The 19,287-nt window shown below is 39.5% G+C and overlaps 1 protein-coding gene across 6 annotated transcripts in view; it reads right to left on the bottom strand.

The window, feature by feature from the left end:
- The window catches only part of LOC149153497 (uncharacterized), a 746,732-nt gene that overhangs the window by 561,519 nt on the left and 165,926 nt on the right, over positions 1-19,287 (bottom strand). The window lies entirely within an intron of this gene.

The following is a 19,287-nucleotide window of genomic DNA, read 5'->3' as shown; positions in this document are numbered from 1 at the left end:
ATGCCTCACTCAATGTCCCGACTATTCCCACTCAAACTAGCAGTATTGGCAAGGTTAAACCAAGACTGCTATGTGGCTTAAAGAAATAAATCAAGATACATCATAAATGAAGGCCCATGCCTATACTATAATGTTGGAAATAATACTAAGAGGGGGGGGGTGAATCAGTATTATCAGATCAATAAAACTTTTTCAATACTCAGAAACATATACGCTACTTCAGTTAAGTGAACCAGCGTGTACACGCTACTGTGTCTAAAGCAACCAGCGTATAACCAGAAATCTTATGATTCAGTTAGTTTATCTTCAGTAAATGCATCAGGACATTATTAACCATATTAAAAGTAAACAGGTGCAGTATAACAAAACAGATCAAAAGCCACAAACATGAACACCATGATATAAGGTGGAAACCCAATGTGGGTGAAAACCACCTGCTGCAAGTCGTCTCTATCTTTCTCTAATAAGAAACTTCAGTTTACAATCTTTTGTACTGGTGCAGCCTTATACCAGTACGCAGGCTACAACCTGCAGAAGGCTACAACCTTCTCTCGTTTTCCAAACTCTCCTGGAAGGGAGCTCCAACCCCCCTTTGCTCTTGTACTAGCTAAGATACTAGTACGTAGGTGCTGGCCTACAATCTTCTTTCCTTCAGGTACCACTTTTCATCAATTTTCAGACTGGATACTCCTGAAGCACAACATTACAATCTGAAGACCACGATTCATTCACTTTTCATAGCAAATCATTGAAGCATAAAACAACCAATACTAGCATCATCAATCTTTGAATCACTGAACCACTGAAACCCTGTCAACACCCAGTCACCAGAACACAGAGCAGACTACAAAACTCTGCAATAACAGTCAGACCCAACTGCAACCCCAAAAATTAAGCTTCAAAAGATATACGCTACTTCAATGAAACCAACCCGCGTATACAGGCGCTTTTATCAAAGACAACCTGCGTACAGATCTAAAAATAATTTCTCATAACTTGCAGTTGTACCAGACATCAGTCATACCCAGAACATAACATTGCATCAGTATGCAGATCTAAAGATAAGCGTAATCAACCATATACCGATAGTTTATTTCAAACCATTTGATCCCGATCTATCCTTAGATCTAGTCTTCCATCAATTGGTGTGATCTCTCCTTGGCTTAGATCAAGCAACCCAGAACCTGCATACTAGATCTCTTTGTTTTTCAGATATTCAAGACTTTTTCAGTACACATGCCTAATAATCTTCTTCTCCTTATATAGCCTTAGGCCCTTCTCAATACCACGGTCCAAAACCATAGTAATACAATACCATCAACTTCAAAACTCGGGATCAACACGACTGTCGAGATACCTTGGTCAGAAAACATAGGCTCAAGTACCGAGGACTAACTACCACGGACCAAAGGGAAGCTTCTCGACATGTACGCTCTTTTCTGTTCATGAAACTGCGTGTATACGCGACTTTGTATATAGCGAGCCTGTGTATCCGCGACTTAGTATATAGCGTACCAGCGTGTATACGCACCTTGGGCTTAATGAACCTGCGTATATGAAATTTCTCTTCATTCTTGTAGTCTGGACTGAGATCTGTCATCAAAGAGAGTTGCCATCAAGGACAACACCTGTACCGTAGCGCCACACCTGTGCCAAAATGCCAACAATCTCCCCCTTTGGACTTGATGGCAACCCCAAGATCCTTAGAATCATTCTCCCCCTTTGTCATCAAGGGCAAAGGGCTATGCTCCCCCTGAGAACATGCTGATATCTCTGCTCTGCTGTGCTGAACATGCTCCCCCTAACTGTAGGCAAGATCTGCAAAAGATGTTCTTCAAAAAGAACCAAGACTTATACATCATAAAGGACCTTCCTATCACCAAAAGACTCAATACATACATCCATACTCCCAACCAAGAGGGGATACATCAGAAATTTACATATAACAACCAATTACATTACATCATTCATCCCAGGCATAGTGGGGAAACCAACATAGGCCGTTACATGACCTTGACATCATAAAAGAGATATCACAAAAGAGATACATGACATAGAGACGAAAAATCTAGACCAAGACTTATGAAAGTCACCAGCAGCATCTGATAATCATCTTTTTCGATCAGCAACCAAGATTTCCTTCTGTGCTCCTTCTCCTGAAACCAACAACAGTTGTGAACTAGAACCAAAAGCATCTAAATGCCAACAATGCTTTATTAGACTTTAAGTTGCTCCCCGTGAAACTGTGCTTGCTGCTCCCCCTGAAACTGTGCCTGAAGGACTCTGTCATACCCATCTCAGACCTTCTCCAACCAGAATCTGCCCTTGCTGTTCAGAACTCCATATACGCGACTTAACCTGCATAAATCAGCGTATGTACGCGGATATCCCTTACACAACTCGCGTATACCAACTTTTCTTTAGAACAGACAAGCTTCAACAGCAGGATGAAGCATCAACTACTCCCAGCTTTTGTCTGAGATATTCAAAAGTCTCCCTGGGCAGTGGTTTTGTGAGAATATCAGCAACTTGTTCTTTAGAAGAAACATACTCCAACTTGACCTTTTGTTCAAGCACTTGTTCCCGGAGGAAGTGATACTTGATTGGTATGTGCTTGGTCTTTGAATGCATGACTGGATTCTTTGAAATGCTGATCGCACTTGTATTATCACATAAGATAGAGACTGGTGGAGTGCAAGTGATTTGAAAATCCTGCAAGGTCTGCATCATCCAAAGAAGTTGTGTGCAACAAGATGCCGCAGCCACATATTCTGCTTCAGCTGTAGATAAAGTAATCGAACTCTGTTTCTTGCTGAACCAAGATACTAATCTGGAACCCATGAAGAAAGCACCACCACTTGTGCTTTTCCTGTCATCCACACTTCCGGCCCAATCTGCATCTATGTAAGCATGAAGAGTGAGATCTGTATCTCTAGGATACCATAAACCATAGTTTTGAGTCCCTTGAAGATACTTGAAGATTCTTTTGACTGCCTGAAGATGAGTTTCCTTTGGGTTGGCTTGAAATCTTCCAACAATTCCTACTGCATGCATAATATCCGGTCGGGTACCTGTCAAATAAAGCAAACTCCCAATCATGGATCTATAAGTTGGTTGGTGAACTGCTGCTGATTCATCATTTGCACTGAGGCTGCATCCTGTAACCATGGGGGTACAAACTGGCTTTGAATCTTCCATGCCATACTTCTTCAAGATCTGCTTGAGGTACTTGGTTTGAGACAAGAAAATACCTCCTTCATTTTGTTGGATTTGCAATCCAAGGAAGTATGTCAATTCTCCAAGTAATGACATTTCAAATTCTTTTTGCATAACCAAGGCAAAGTTTTGACTCATAGCCTCTTCATTGCTGCCAAAGATAATATCATCTACATACACAACAAGTATTAGCAATTTGTTATTTTCAACTTTCATATAGAGATTGCTATCTGCTGATCCTTTTGAAAAACCTTGTTGATGAAGATATTTGTCCAAACGATAGTACCAAGCCCTTGGAGCTTGTTTGAGACCATAGAGAGCCTTTTTCAATCTGCATACAAGGTTTGGATCATTCCCAAGAATGAAACCATCTGGCTGCTCAATATATACTTCTTCTTCTAAGTCTCCATTCAGAAAGGCTGATTTCACGTCCATTTGAAATACCTTGAAGTTTTGAAAGCTTGAGAGAGCAAGGAACATTCGGATGGCCTCAAGTCTTGCAACAGGAGCAAAGGTCTCTTCAAAATCTATTCCTTCTTGCTGCGCATACCCTTTACAAACAAGTCTGGCCTTGTTTCTAATTACTTCTCCATTTTCATTCAATTTACTTTTGAAGACCCATTTTGTCCCTATGACATTCTTATCTTTTGGTCTAGGAACCAATTCCCAAGTGTTATTCTTTTCGATCTGCTCAAGTTCTTCATCCATTGCTTTGACCCAACATTCATCTTTGCATGCCTCTTTCACATTTTGTGGTTCAGTGGAAGAGAGTAATGCCAAATAGCTTGAAGCTTCTGCAATTGTTCTTCTTGTTTGTACTCCTGCTTCTTTCTGCCCCACAATCTGAGATTCTGGATGATTCTTCTGAACATATCTGGATGGAGTCTTCTCTTCTATTCTTGTCTGCTCCTCTGGTTCTTCATGAGGTTCTTCTTCTTCTTGAGGTTCTTCTTCATCATTCTGTCTTTGAGGATAGCCTTCATCTTCTTCGATGTCTTCATGATGAACTTGCCTAGGAATGTATCCCTTCTCATCAACCACAACATCAATGCTGTCAACAATTCTGCCAAGTCTTTTATTGTAGCACTTGTATGCTTTGCTATGTGGAGAATAACCAAGAAGAATGCCTTCATCTGCTCTTGGTTCAAGTTTGCCAAGTTGCTCATCAGTATTCTTAATATAACATTTGCTCCCAAAGATTTTGAAGTGCTTCACCGAAGGAGTCTTACCACACCAGAGCTCATGAGAAGTTTGAGTGTTGTTTATTCAGACATTTGTTTTGTTGAGAATAATAACCGCAGCATGTGCAGCTTCACCCCAGAAAGTTGCGGGAGTACCTGATTCATCAAGCATAGCACGAGCCATTTGTTGGATTGTTCTGTTCATTCTTTCCACAACTCCATTTTGCTGAGGAGTTCTAGCTGTAGAGAATTCTCTTCTTATCCCATGTTCTTCACAGAAATCGAAAAATTCATTCGAGGTAAACTCCCCACCTCTGTCAGATCTGAGGCACTTAATTTTGTATCCTGATTCATTTTCGGCCAAGGCTTTGAAGGATTTGAATTTTTCGAATGCTTCATCTTTGTGCTTCATAAGTCCTAACCAGACAAACCTGGAGAAATCGTCAATGAATAATATCAAATATTCTTCTCCTCGAGGTGTTCTTTTTCTGAATGGACCACATGTATCTGTATGTACTAGCTCAAGAGGCATGCTAGCTGATCCTTCCTTCTCAGGAAAATTAGTTCTGGTTTGCTTTCCAAACTGACATGATTTGCATATGGTGTTGTCTGGAATTTTGATATCTGGAAGGTCACGAACTGCCTGATATTTGCATGCTTTCCTTATTTGTGGAAAGCTTAGATGCCCCAACCTCCGATGCCATAGCCAGTGTTCATCATTCTTGCTCAAATAGCATTGTTGTTGTCTTTCTTCAAATATGTATAGATTATTTGGAGTCCTTCTTCCTTTGATCACTGTTTCACCTGTATCAAGATCACGAACACAACATCCATTTGATCTAAATATTACCTCTGTTCCTTGATCGCACATCTGACTGACACTCAGAAGATTATGCTTCAATCCATCAACATACAAAACATTTCCAGCTTTGACCTTCTCTTTCAACGGAGCGACGCCTTTTCCTTTTATGGCTGCAGAGATATCGTTTCCAAAGGAAACTTTCTTTCCCTTTTCTAATGCGGTATATGATTCAAGTTTTTCTTTGTCCCCTGTCATATGCTTCGAACATCCGCTGTCAATGTACCATAGACTTTCTTGACCTTCTGCATAAAAGGCTATCCCACATCTTTCTGGTTGTGGTTCCTTTATTCTCCATGTTCTGACATTTGAGGTTTGTTCCTTCTGAGTTGTCTTCCAGAACCTGCTCCTGCATTCAGAGTCTTCATGACCAAAGTTATTACAAATAGAGCATTCAACTTCATTTTCAAGAACCGAAAAGTTGTTATAAGTCCTTTTCATGGTTCCAGTCATACTTCTTTGCTTTTGAGCTTCTCTAGTCATGATTGTCTTGTAGGCAACACATTGAGCTGCTTTGTGACCGAAGTTATGGCAAGAAAAACATTGGCCATTAAAGAAATTTCTGCGATAATCAGATCTATCATCCAACCGATTGTAGCTTCTATTGACATCCATTCTTGGGGCAAATTGGGTAGATTTTACCTGTGGCTGATTGTAGCTTCTGTTTGTCCTTAAGGCAGCTTGTCCCCGAATTTCTTGATAGTCTTTATTTGTTTTTGAGGTAAACTGACCCCGATTCACCTGATGACTTTTATTTGGTCTTTGCTCGCTCCTCCTTGCTGCATCAAGATAACTTTTAGAGCTAGAAGCTTGAGATGTTTCTCCATTATATCCCAGACCTGTCTTGATCAGAGGAGAACGCTGCACATTGATAATCTCATCCAAGGTTTCAGATCCTTAGCAAATTTAAGATTAATCGCTTTTGTTTTCTCAATCTCCTTTCTAAGACAAACAATCTCACATTCCAATTTTTCAAGATGTTTTTCCTTTTCCGCCAGTTGACATTGTAGAGAATCAATAATAGCATTTTTCTCTTCTAAGCAAACTTTGAGATTATTCATTTCTTCACAAAAGCCTTCTACATCTATAGCATCCATGTAGTCATCATCTTCAAAAGCCATTAAAAGTTTATATCTATTACCCTGTTCATCTTCGTCACTATTTGAAAGACCATCACTATCTTCATGAGTGTAATAGCTTTTCTTCTTTTCATTCTGTTTCTTGTTCCATTTAACAGGTTCCTTTCCTTTGTCATTCTTATCTTTGTAAGGACATTTGGCAGCATAATGACCTACTCTTCCACAAGCAAAGCATTTAAAAGGTAACTTACCTCTGAACCTTCCAGAACCCCTTTGAAGATTTCTGACAAAATTTGATTCTTCTTCTTCATCTTCTGGCACGTGACTTGCTTCATAATAATCTTCTTTGCCTGAAGCCTTGAAAGCAGCTTCTCTTCTGTCTGATGGACCTCCTTTTCTCATTTCATAAGCAGTTAGAATTCCGTGAAGCTGAGACATAGTAAGAATTCGTAGATTTTCCTTTTATTCTATTGCAGACACTTTAGATTCAAATTTGCGGGACAATGATCTTAGAACCTTTTCAACCACAATAGCCTCTTATATTTCTTCACCCAAGTTTTTCATGCAATTAACAATCTCATCTACCCTAAGGAAATAGTTAGCCACACTTTCATCATTATACATTCTGAGAGTCTCATACTTAATCCTGAGGGTTTGAAGTTTAGCACGCTTTACCTGTTCATCTCCTTCATAGCTCTTGACAATTTTGTCCCATATTTCTTTTGCGGATTTATAGTGCATTACCTTCATGAATTCCGATTGGGATATACATCCTAATAGAGTACTGACTGCTTTCGCATTTGTTTCATATTTCTTTTTCTCGGCTGGATCTGTAGGAGTAGCTGAAGGAAAAGTGTGGCCTGTCTCTACGATGTCCCAAACTTCTGTACCAAGAGATTGGAGATAGGCAGTAACTCTTACCTTCCAATAATTGAAGTTTTTCCCATCAAAAACCAGTGGCCTGATTGATGCTTCTCTCTCGTAGTTGCTCATGATGAACGATCTACCTTCAAGCGATCAAGCTTCTCTGAAGGACCTGCTCTGATACCAATTGTTGGAAATAATACTGAGAGGGGGGGGGGGGGTGAATCAGTATTATCAGATCAATAAAACTTTTTCAATACTCAGAAACATATACGCTACTTCAGTTAAGTGAACCAGCGTGTACACGCTACTGTGTCTAAAGCAACCAGCGTATAACCAGAAATCTTATGATTCAGTTAGTTTATCTTCAGTAAATGCATCAGGACATTATTAACCATATTAAAAGTAAACAGGTGCAGTATAACAGAACAGATCAAAAGCCACACACATGAACACCATGATATAAGGTGGAAACCCAATGTGGGTGAAAACCAACTGCTGCAAGTCGTCTCTATCTTTCTTTAATAAGAAACTTCAGTTTACAATCTTTTGTACTGGTGCAGCCTTATACCAGTACGCAGGCTACAACCTGCAGAAGGCTACAACCTTCTCTCGTTTTCCAAACTCTCCTGGAAGGGAGCTCCAACCCCCCTTTGCTCTTGTACTAGCTAAGATACTAGTACGTAGGTGCTGGCCTACAATCTTCTTTCCTTCAGGTACCACTTTTCATCAATTTTCAGACTGGATACTCCTGAAGCACAACATTACAATCTGAAGACCACGATTCATTCACTTTTCATAGCAAATCATTGAAGCACAAAACAACCAATACTAGCATCATCAATCTTTGAATCACTGAACCACTGAAACCCTGTCAACACCCAGTCACCAGAACACAGAGCAGACTACAGAACTCTGCAATAACAGTCAGACCCAACTGCAACCCCAAAAATTAAGCTTCAAAAGATATACGCTACTTCAATGAAACCAACCCGCGTATACACGCGCTTTTATCAAAGACAACCTGCGTACAGATCTAAAAATAATTTCTCATAACTTGCAGTTGTACCAGACATCAGTCATACCCAGAACATAACATTGCGTCAGTATGCAGATCTAAAGATAAGCGTAATCAACCATATACCAATAGTTTATTTCAAACCGTTTGATCCCGATCTATCCTTAGATCTAGTCTTCCATCAATTGGTGATCTCTCCTTGGCTTAGATCAAGCAACCCAGAACCTGCATACTAGATCTCTTTGTTTTTCAGATATTCAAGACTTTTTCAGTACACATGCCTAATGATCTTCTTCTCCTTATATAGCCTTAGGACCTTCTCAATACCACGGTCCAAAACCATAGTAATACAATACCATCAACTTCAAAACTCGGGATCAACACGACTGTCGAGATACCTTGGTCAGAAAACATAGGCTCAAGTACCGAGGACTAACTACCACAGACCAAAGGGAAGCTTCTCAACATGTACACTCTTTTCTGTTCATGAAACTGCGTGTATACGCGACTTTGTATATAGCGAGTCTGCGTATCCGCGACTTAGTATACAGCGTACCAGCGTGTATACGCACCTTGGGCTTAATGAACCTGCGTATATGAAATTTCTCTTCATTCTTGTAGTCTGGACTGAGATCTGTCATCAAAGAGAGTTGCCATCAAGGACAACACCTGTACCGTAGCGCCACACTTGTGCCAAAATGCCAACATATAAGTCAAGCCACTTCCATGAGGCATGGGAATGACTCTCCAAGCTCAATAGTTGGTGATAAAACCCTCAATCAATAAAGTGACCTCAAAAATAGAATAAATAAATTTTCCTTGAGGATGCAACATTCCCTTGAATTCTCTCTTGATTTGGCTTGGAGAAATTGAAATAGCCCTTGGGGGCTCTCCTTCACCCATACACTTCCTTACATTTGCCTGAGAAAGGCCTATCCTTGCCCCAAGAGTAATGTTATCGAAACAGAACCAGTGATCAAACCGAAAAACCCTTTGAACTGGTGACCATTCAGAACTAGAACGAAACCATATAAAAAAATTAAAAAACCAGTCAACCAAAAACACGTAGAATATTCAAATTTTAGAGAAAAACATATATATTCATGCGCATCCATATGAATCCAAAACATTTACACACAAACAAGCAAAAGCTCTCATTTATATAGCATGTAATGGTGCACATAAACCAAAAATACATCAACAAACAGGCTCTAGATGGCCTCTAGCATCCAAAAGCTATCATGCTACAACAAGTACCTACACATCCTCAAAAACATTGCCTATATTGGGATCTTTGTCATCAATATAACCCTCTAAGCATTAAAATATGCTAGAAAAAATGTGGCATGCCAAGTCAAGATTTTGTTTGACTGATGGGTACATTTTTAATAGGGTCATGATAGAGGAGTTCAACAACCAATGCCACATACATAGAGGGCTTGGTCTTCCTAATTAAAAACTAGTTCCATGCCCTCGTACATGACAAAATCCAATGGAAATGTTGCAATCCCCCCAATCCTGAAATCTTGAAAAACTGTTAAGTCTGCTGGATTTTGAGTGAGATCTAAAATTCAACTTTCTCCATATGAAATCCAATGAGGTCGGAATTGTTACCCACCACCAGTGGGTGACACCCACAGGAGAAAATTTTCTCCTAGATTGTCTTTAGCCAGCAGCCAGCAACTCCCAAATAGCTCGATCTGCCACCATCTCCGCCACCTGAGCTAACCATTATGTGTTCTCGCCCATTCTTCCATGATCATATATTTGAAGGTGGGCCTTCCAATCCGAAAGATATGGCTTTCCATTAGTAATTGGGTATTTTTGCTTACTTATTATGGACACATTTGGACATGGATTAGTGGGGTGGTTCGACGAAAAGAATGGGCTTGGTCTATACTCTTGTCCCCCTTGTCCAATTTGGTGCTTAGTCTTGTATCCTAGTCCTGTGGAATCTCCTCTATTGGCTACTAGCTTTAGGAGTGCCACTACATGGGAAACCCTGATTTTGGTTGCATGTTCACGCTTCCCAACACCACATACATCACTCCACTCCGCTCATTATAGCCCCTCTCCACAAATTTCCCATTTGGGTCCACATTTGTCCATTGGTTCCACAAGGAATTAGCCTCCCCCTCCCCTCGTCCACACTTTGGGTCGGCCCTGGAACAATGTCCTAGAGGTTGATGCAGCTAAAAACAAAAAAAAAGCATAATTTGGCCACTCTCAATAGGAAATGTACCATAAAATGCAAAAGATGGCTAGGACATACAAATTTAGCACATGGGAAAAAGCCAACATGAACTCTAATCCCTATCATTATGGCCATCAGCCTGGCTCCTAAGGCCCTTACATGAGCCCCTTGCATCATTAAGGAACCCATGATTGTCCCAAACCCTAGTGGGCAATGAACTGCACAACCTTAAGGGGGTAATCACTGCTATATCTTGCACATCATGTTCTCATTCCCTGGAGCCCCGAGCAGTTGAAAAAAGAAAAAATCAAAACGCATATGAAGACGGGTGGAAAAACAAAGGTCAGGGTAACTCATGTAACATGATTTCTCCCTCCTTCATCTATACACCCATGTGCAGGCTTCCCCTCATTATTGTTGCCCTTGGACCATGGCATGTGGCTTGGAGCCTCCCCTGATGCCCCCAATCCATTCCATCATTATGTCACGTGACACCTACCATGTGAGGGATGTACCACGGACCTATCACTCCCTTGGAGGCTGAAACCCCCTAATAGGGTCCTCAATTAACCTCTTTCTTGTACCTAGGAACACTTGTACATTCTAAAGCCCATTATGGAAGGGCATGCCACTATGAAGTGTCCACTTGGTTCCATGATTTGTAAGCTCATTTACTCAATTGCACTAATGAACTATTGTACTGGAAGGTGATGAGATGCATGGGATCTTACAGAGGATTGCAAGTGGGTCTTCATCTTGGGATTTGGTCTCCCTATATGGGGTCCAAGCCCTCCAGAGGGTCATATTGCCAGTAAGGTGTGCGTTGAGAGCCATGGGCCTCCACTAGAGTAGAGACCAGATTGTCATGCCATGGAATCCTTCAGCACCATTAATTGCTCGTTCATGTTCCGCTTGTTTGATGATGATGATGCACCTGGACCACCTTGCCCGGCCAGCTACACACTTGCACCACACACTTGGCAATTGATCCAAGGCCTAGCTGGGGTTTTGTCTCACCATGGGAGACAAAGGGAGGGCTTGCATCATTGTTCCAGCCCTCGCAGATGGGATACATGCTTGTTTGAATCAATGGGAGACCCATGAGGTTGTTTTTGTGCCCCCACAACCAATTGGGAGCACCACAAGTCATTTGCTTGGAGACCAAAGGGCCATCCCCTTCATCGCTATTTTTTGAGCCCTTCCACTCATTTTGGCACATGAGGGACTTCACTAGGCCTTTCAATGGCCCTCCTAGCTATTGTATATATCATTTCGACCCTCTTGAGAGGCTTATTATTCCCATTATGGAGCTATTTGTTGGGCTTGTCACCAAAGTGTTGTTATTTGTACATTATATAATTATTAGGGGCATCATTAGGCCTAATTAGGCAATTTGAATCCATTAAAGGATCATATAAATTGATGAGGTTCATTTCATTTCTCATCATCACTCGAACTTGTATCTCTTTGGAGAAAAGAATTTGGACTTGCTATTGTTCGACGAATTGGATATTATTTGATGCATTTTGATGTTTGAATAATTTTTATCTTGTCTTGGAGCTTCACTCTTGCAATTCTAACGAATGGATATAAACTTCTTCTCTTGTAAGTACTCTTTTATGCAAAAAATTCCATGTTTATTGTCTAATGTATTGAAAGATATGCTGACAAAATCAAGAGGGCTACAAAAGAGGTCATTTCTCCTAGACTTGACAATTGCTTCTAATATTCTTTTACTTTTCTTGATTATTAGCTTCTTCTTTTCTTATTATTATGTTGTTCTTATTATCAAACAGCTACCAAAACATGAAGATCAATAGTACACAAGGACACAAGATGTAGGCTGCTAGCCAGGGCCAAAACCTCTACTCTTGAGAGGAAAACCCACAAATCTCCTCTTCTTACGGATTCTTCAAATGATGGATTCCAAGACCTCTAGACCAAGACCAATACCCTTCCAAGACCAAGTCAGGCCTTCTTGATGATGTGCTTCTTCTATCCAAGTCAAACCAAGTCAAATCTCTTCCAGCTACACAACTTCAACCCCCAACTACAAATTTTTGGCCCCCACTGCATGTCTGAAATTTTCAGCCCCTTGCAACTCGCTGCAACTTTGCACATGTGGTAGAATTGAGGCTTCTAGACCTCCTCCTTCCTTCGCTCGAACTGCTTCTTTTATGCCTTATGAGAGATCAAATTGTCCACCTTTCTTCTAGTGTCGACCCTTTCGTTTCTCCTTCACAAATTCAGCTTTGATGTTGCAGAAACCCTAGCTTGCCTTCACATGTGTAAGAGAGTGAGAGTGTAAAAACCTGAAAACTTCATCTTCCTTCTTCCTTCTTCCTTCGCGTGCCTTCTTCTTCTTGTCCTTCGCTTGAATGATGAGTGAATGAGTCAATGAGTCCATTGGAGGTCGAATGCTCTCATATATATAGGCTTCCAAGTAGGACGACATGCCCTAATTACGCTGACTTCTCTGCTGCCAGGCCAACTTGGTCTTGGGGACGTATTTTGACTATTTTGACTCAAAAATAGTTCTTCCGACATGTTACAAAATACCCAATGGGGTCTTTTACAAATGACAATGACTCTTTGACTTCTTGACTTAATGACAAAACCTAGAAGCACTCAATGGGTGCTTTGACCAAAAATAAAATGACCTTAGGCATGAAATCCATGCTATAAAAAATAATATTAATAATTTCTTTTTCATTTGACAATATATAAGAATCAAGAGTACATATGAAGACCAAAACTAGTTACATATTACAACACTCCCTCTTAACTGAGAGGTATTCATAATGGTACATGGACATTCTCATACTGAAGAGATCTCACAACAAGAATCAGATTGGTAAGCCATCTCATAAGCTATTATTTCAGCTTAGCTCATTGGACCTCATCATACCAACCAGCATTGTCACATAGCAACGCCTTGACTAACAGCTCTATTTCTCCACAAAATTAGAGCACAATGTTGGCGAGACAATCACTTATAGACACCATCATCGTTGTCTCTTAAGGAACATACCACATCCAGATGTTCACAACGTATGTCCTTCTAGGACAATACCTATCTTGGACTAACGCATCCTCAAGGAATATCCTCTTCAACTACACTTACCTATTGGATGCCCTACCTCATCCTCAAAGAGTGTTGAAAACTAGGTGCTTACCCAATCCTCCATTCTTTCTTCACAAAGTGAGGAAAAGAACGATTTGTCTATCTCTCCATCTCAACTAGGGAGGAGATATCAACCAATGCAAGCTTGTCTCTCAAATACACAAGCTTCTTATGAGGAAGAGACTCTGTCAAAATATAAGCTACTTGCTCATCGATGGAGATATATTGTAGCTGCAACACCCCATCTTGCACCAATTTTCGTATGTAATGATACGTGTTGTTTATGTACTTCGTCTTTCCATGGAATACAAGTCTTCAAATAACCTGATGCAACTGGTGTTGTCACAATGTATAACAGTAGGGTCCATCAGTCCTTCAAACTGATCGGATAATAGCTTCCTCAACCAGACGACTTCTCTGGTAACTTCACATGTTGCAATATATTCAACTTCAGCGTTACTCAAATAAATTGACTCTTTCTTTCTACTCATCCATGAGATGATACAGGATCCCAAGCTAAAACATCCTTCGGTAGTGCTCCTTCCATCTATCTCACTGCTTCCCCAACCAAAATTTGTATATCCTATCAATTGGATATCGTTCTTTCTATCATACTTCAAGCAATAATGTATTGTTCCTTGCAAATATCTCAGTATATGCTTGGTTGTTACCAAGTGGTCATGTCTAGGCTCTATCTGAAATTGATTGAGAATATTCACTACAAAGCAAATGTTTGTTCGAGTGTTCACAAGATACATCAGAGAGCCAACCAATTGTCTATAACTTGTAGGATCCACAAGGCTTGAATCGTAACTGACCTCTTCAAATTTCTAATCATGAGGGTTGTCATAGGTTTGCAGTCCATCATGCCAAACCTTTGCAGCATCTTAATCTCATACTTTCCTTGACCTAGATATATTTCACCAAGTCTCTGTCAAACTTCCAATCCCAAGTAATAGTGCATTAGCCCTACATACTTCATATCGAATTATGTTGCCAATTGTCTCTTGCATTCTTGAATATGATCTTCCACACCGGTTATGAGAAGATCATCCACATATAGAAGAATGATCACTGGTTCATCCTTCACTATCTTGATATAAAGGTTTGGATTAGCAAAACTCTTTGAAAAGCCCAATCTTTTTAGATATGTGTCCATCCTAGCATACCAAGCCCTAGGGGCTTGCTTAAGGCGATAAAGTGCCTTCTTCAACGTGCAGACATTAGTTTCTCTATCATGTACTTCAAATCCCAAGGGTTGTTCGACATAGACTTCTTGATCAATGGTACCATTCAAGAACGTTGTTTTGACATCCATTTGATGGATGTTCCATCCCATAGATGTTGCCAAAGAGACCAACGATCTTATAGTTGTCTATCTAGTTGTGAGTGCAAAGGTTGTTGGAAATACTGAGAGGGGGGGTGAACCAATATTTCTTTTACAACTGTTACTTTACCAGTTTAGATCACTTAGATAAAACACAAAATGAACAATAACAAGATAAATGATTTTATTAATAAGAAATTAGCGAGGACTCCAATCCTCTTTACAACATATCAAGTATAATAATGTTTACGGCTCCAACCCTAGATGAAGACACCAATCTCCAATCCACCAAGCTCCAACCTATACTTTGCCAAGCACCGACTTGGACTTCACGAGACTCCAACCTCTAGGGCTCCAACCCTCTCATTGGTACAAGCTCCAACCTTAACTTCTTGAGGACTCCTATCCTCTATGGTTCCAACCCTATGCTTCAATTCTTCAAGATAAGGTCAGTGGTTCTTCAAGGCTTCCAATGTCTTCTGCAACAAGCCCGGCAGTATCTTCAAGTTCCCCTTCAACAATGCCCTCAAAATAATCTTAAAGATACTTTATTCGTCAATGACAACTTTATTAATTGTAAAAGGTGTCTTCACTATTCTTCATGTCACTCAAGAAGTCTTCCACAAGGCTACCCCATGAGGGCTTCAACAAAGCTCATTCTACATAGATAATTCCTTCAAGATTGCCTTCAATGGTACTCCAACGCAACTGCTTCAAAGGTGTACAATATGTCTTCTCCAAACAAGTCTTCAAGTATGTTGGAAAAAGTAACTATGTTTGGTCTTCAATAATGTACTTGAGTCATCATGTAATGTACTTGTCAAAAGAATAAAGAAAAGAAATTTTATTATTATTATTGACTTATTAAAGTGTGGGTTTCATGCTTAGGTCACCATCTTTTAGGTCAAAGTCCCCATTGAGGACTTCTAGGATTTATTCTGAGTCTATAGACTTATTGTACATTAAAAGAGACCCTTCTTGGGCTTTCAAATCATGTAAAAGGGTTAAGTATTGAGTCAAATATGAATTATGTAACCTCCACTCCATGTCGGGCTAAGGATATGCCAAGTTGGTCTAAGGACCCTATCCGACCCCACAAGAACCCTATAAAAGAAAGTGAGTATCGGGAAGTCTAAGTAGACAAGTAAAATCGAAGTTTTAGTGTCTCTCTCTCCCTGTTTCGTGTCTTGGATTGGGAGATCGAAGTCTTCCAACCTTCACAGTTGTTGGATGCTGCCAGTTGTCGTAAGTTGCTGCATAGTCGAAGTTGTTGGGAAGAGGTTGAAATTCTTGGAGGCTGACTTGGTGTTGAAGAAAGGTCTTGTCTTGGTCTAGGGTGGAGAGTCTCAATTCATACTATTGAAAGGAAGAATTATCTTGACTGGGTTTTCCCCTAGAGGGGGGTTTTTCCCTGGCATGTCCCTAAATCTGGTCTCTATTGTTTTATGTGTTGTTGCTTTTGGTAATTGCTTGATGAACTGGAGAAAGAAGACATAAAGAATTGTAATAATAAGAAACATCACAAGTAATCATCAAAATCAAGAAAATCTTTACTACCTTTTTTATTTTCCAAAATAGTATCAGAGCTTCGGTGAAAAAGGAGGAAAAAGGCGGATTCATTCAAAGGCACTATCTCAGGGAAGGAATCTATTATATTCAAGGAAGATGTCTAACTCAATCAAGGCTGAGAACAAACTTGAAGGAGCATCTAACTTCAAATCCTCGAAGAAGAGGATTGACCTAATCCTCGAAAAGAACAAGGTGTTGGATTTGGTAAAAGGAAATGTTAAGAAGCCTACTAAAGAAGCCAGTGATGCTGACAAAGAGAAATTCAGAGATTTAGAATTGGTGGCTATGACTCTGATGGTAGAAGGGATAAAAGTCAATCTTGTCCCATTCAGAGCTAACATCGATCATGCACAGGAGATGTTTGAAGCCTTGTTGAAGTTGTTCACAATCAAGAACATTGGTCAAGTAGCAAGTTTGAAGAATGAGCTGAGGACTACGAAGATGACTAAAGAAGATATTGTGGCAACTTTCTTTGTGACGATAGCAAGACTCAGGGATGATCTCTTGGCCATCGATGAGATTGTTCCGGACAAAGAACTAGTGATCACTGCTCTATTAGGATTGCCACCTTCTTGGGGTGCATTTGTTGTAGGTCTCAACAGTTAGAAGGTAGCTCCCACCTTTGAAGAATTATGGACCGCCTATAGTCAAGAAGAATTAAGGATCTCAATGGTTACAAATCCTGAAGGAGTATCAAATGCCTATGTTGCTCATCATAAAGGAAAGAGATCGGAGGGACCGAGGAAGAAAGTTGACATGTCCAAGATAGAGTGTTATCAATGTCATAAGAAGGGTCACTAAAAAAGTGATTGTCCCAAGAATCCAAAGAATAAGAAGAGAGGAAGAGATCAAGCCAACCTTGCTATAGAAGGAGACTCTAAGAAAGTCAAGCCCGAAGAAACTGACATTAGGGATTTACACTATTAAGTTCTTTGCTTGTAGCTTTACATATCTTGTTTATATGTTTTAGAATTTATAGGTTTTTAACACATTTTGGAAAAGACATTTTTTGTATTATTTTAAGTTTGTAGGTTTCCCTCAAGCTTTGGAGGGAGCCCTCAACCACTCCCAAAGATAAGTATTTCATGTATTTTCAGTCTTAAATTCATGTACTCATTTAGTTGTGATTATATTAAATACTAATTACCTTTCTCCCTCTGTTTTCTTGATTAGGAAAAACATCTACAAGGAGGATCTCTCAAGACAAGGTTAGTCAAGAAACAAAGGTATGCTTTGAATACAGTGATTGAAAGGATATTCATTTGATGATCTATTACTAACTTTATTATGACTTAGCTATATTGAATCTTAGTGATTCTTGTTTGGGTGATTCATCTCTTGATAAATCTACCCACCCCACTCTTATTCTTGATTGACTATGTAGAACCCTAGACAGGTTCTGGAAAGCCCTAACCGAAGGGTATGCTATTGTGAATATCTGAAATCTTAAAAGTTGATTAGGGATATTGTGAAATGCTAGTTGAAGTTTTTATTGATGATGTCATGTTTGGGATTTTGGTATGATCAGGAAATCCTAACTTGTTAGGGTTGAGTGATAAGGTCTAAAATCCCGGAACCTTTGGATTTTTTGGTAATGTAGGGTTTGCTATGTTTCTACATTGGAACCCTAGCACATTAGGGTTTGGTGGAATGTGTGTTCTACATTGGAACCCTAGCTCATTAGGGTTTGGTGGAATGAGTGAGAAAGACCCTTATATTGTCTTCGAATTGATTTACTTGGTATGTGTGTATTTGTCTAATCAACCCTAGTGCAATCAAGATGATTTTGAGTGTAACTCTTATTGATATTTGTAAAGTTAGATTTAACTAACACATTATATGAAATGTATCATGATTAAATCTAGGCTTATATGGATATGTCCTTTTTGGTTGAATCCCTAGCTTAGTCTAGATTAGATGTATTAATATTGTAGGACATATGATATGCTTATGAAAGATTATGAATTCCTAGTTTTGTGTGTTGACCTAGTCATTCATGGTCATGAGTTTTAGGATTTAATGGAAGTCCTTGTCTGAGATTCTAGGATGATGATGTTTGGAAATCTAGGGTTTTGTAGCTAAAACCGAGTGAAGTTAAACTATTTAGTCTGTATGATATAACAATCTGAAATCTATTAAGTGATTGTTGAATATCAAAATTCTAGGAATTTGGAGTTAAACCTTAGTCAAAAGAAAAATCTCTAAAATACGATGGTTTGAGATCTATGTAAGAATGTTGAATCTGTGAAAATAGAATTCTAGGGTTGTGGAGTTAAACCTTAGTCGAAGAAGAAACCTCAAACCTCTTATATATGATGACTATATGATAATTTGAGATTTCTGAGCGATTGTTGAAATTTGAATTTTTTGGTTGAGATTGATGATTGAACGGAAAATCTAAGGGTTTGCAACTAACCCTGGTAGTAGTTGGTCATGTTGATGATTGATTAATGATCGATTCAAATCCAGGGTTTGAAACTAACCTAGTGCAAGTTGGTCAAGTTAATGACTAAGCTGTGATTGAATTTGATTGATTTGTTTGTATGAAATCTAGAATTTATATGAATCCCTAGTGAGAAGTCTAACATATGTATTTTGAAAGGTTGTTAGATGTTTTTGTATATCTATATTTGCGTGAATTATTTCTCGGGTTTGCTATATGTTGTAGTAAGGTATGTCATACCTTTGGAAGACACATTGAAACCCTAGATGGAGCGAATATCATTATGAAGTAGTCTAGGGTGTATAACAAAGTCCCTAGCAAGATGTTGGAGAGTATATGTCTCTCAATTGTAATTGAGTTTGGGTATCTTATGTAAATATGAAATACTTCCGTAATTCTGATATGGCTAACAT

The sequence above is a fragment of the Pinus tabuliformis genome, chromosome 9, assembly GCF_031772625.1.
Source record: "Pinus tabuliformis cultivar Carrire ecotype Pingquan chromosome 9, CPIR1, whole genome shotgun sequence".
Classification (NCBI taxonomy): domain Eukaryota; kingdom Viridiplantae; phylum Streptophyta; class Pinopsida; order Pinales; family Pinaceae; genus Pinus; species Pinus tabuliformis.
This window is presented reverse-complemented; position numbering and strand designations above follow the sequence as displayed.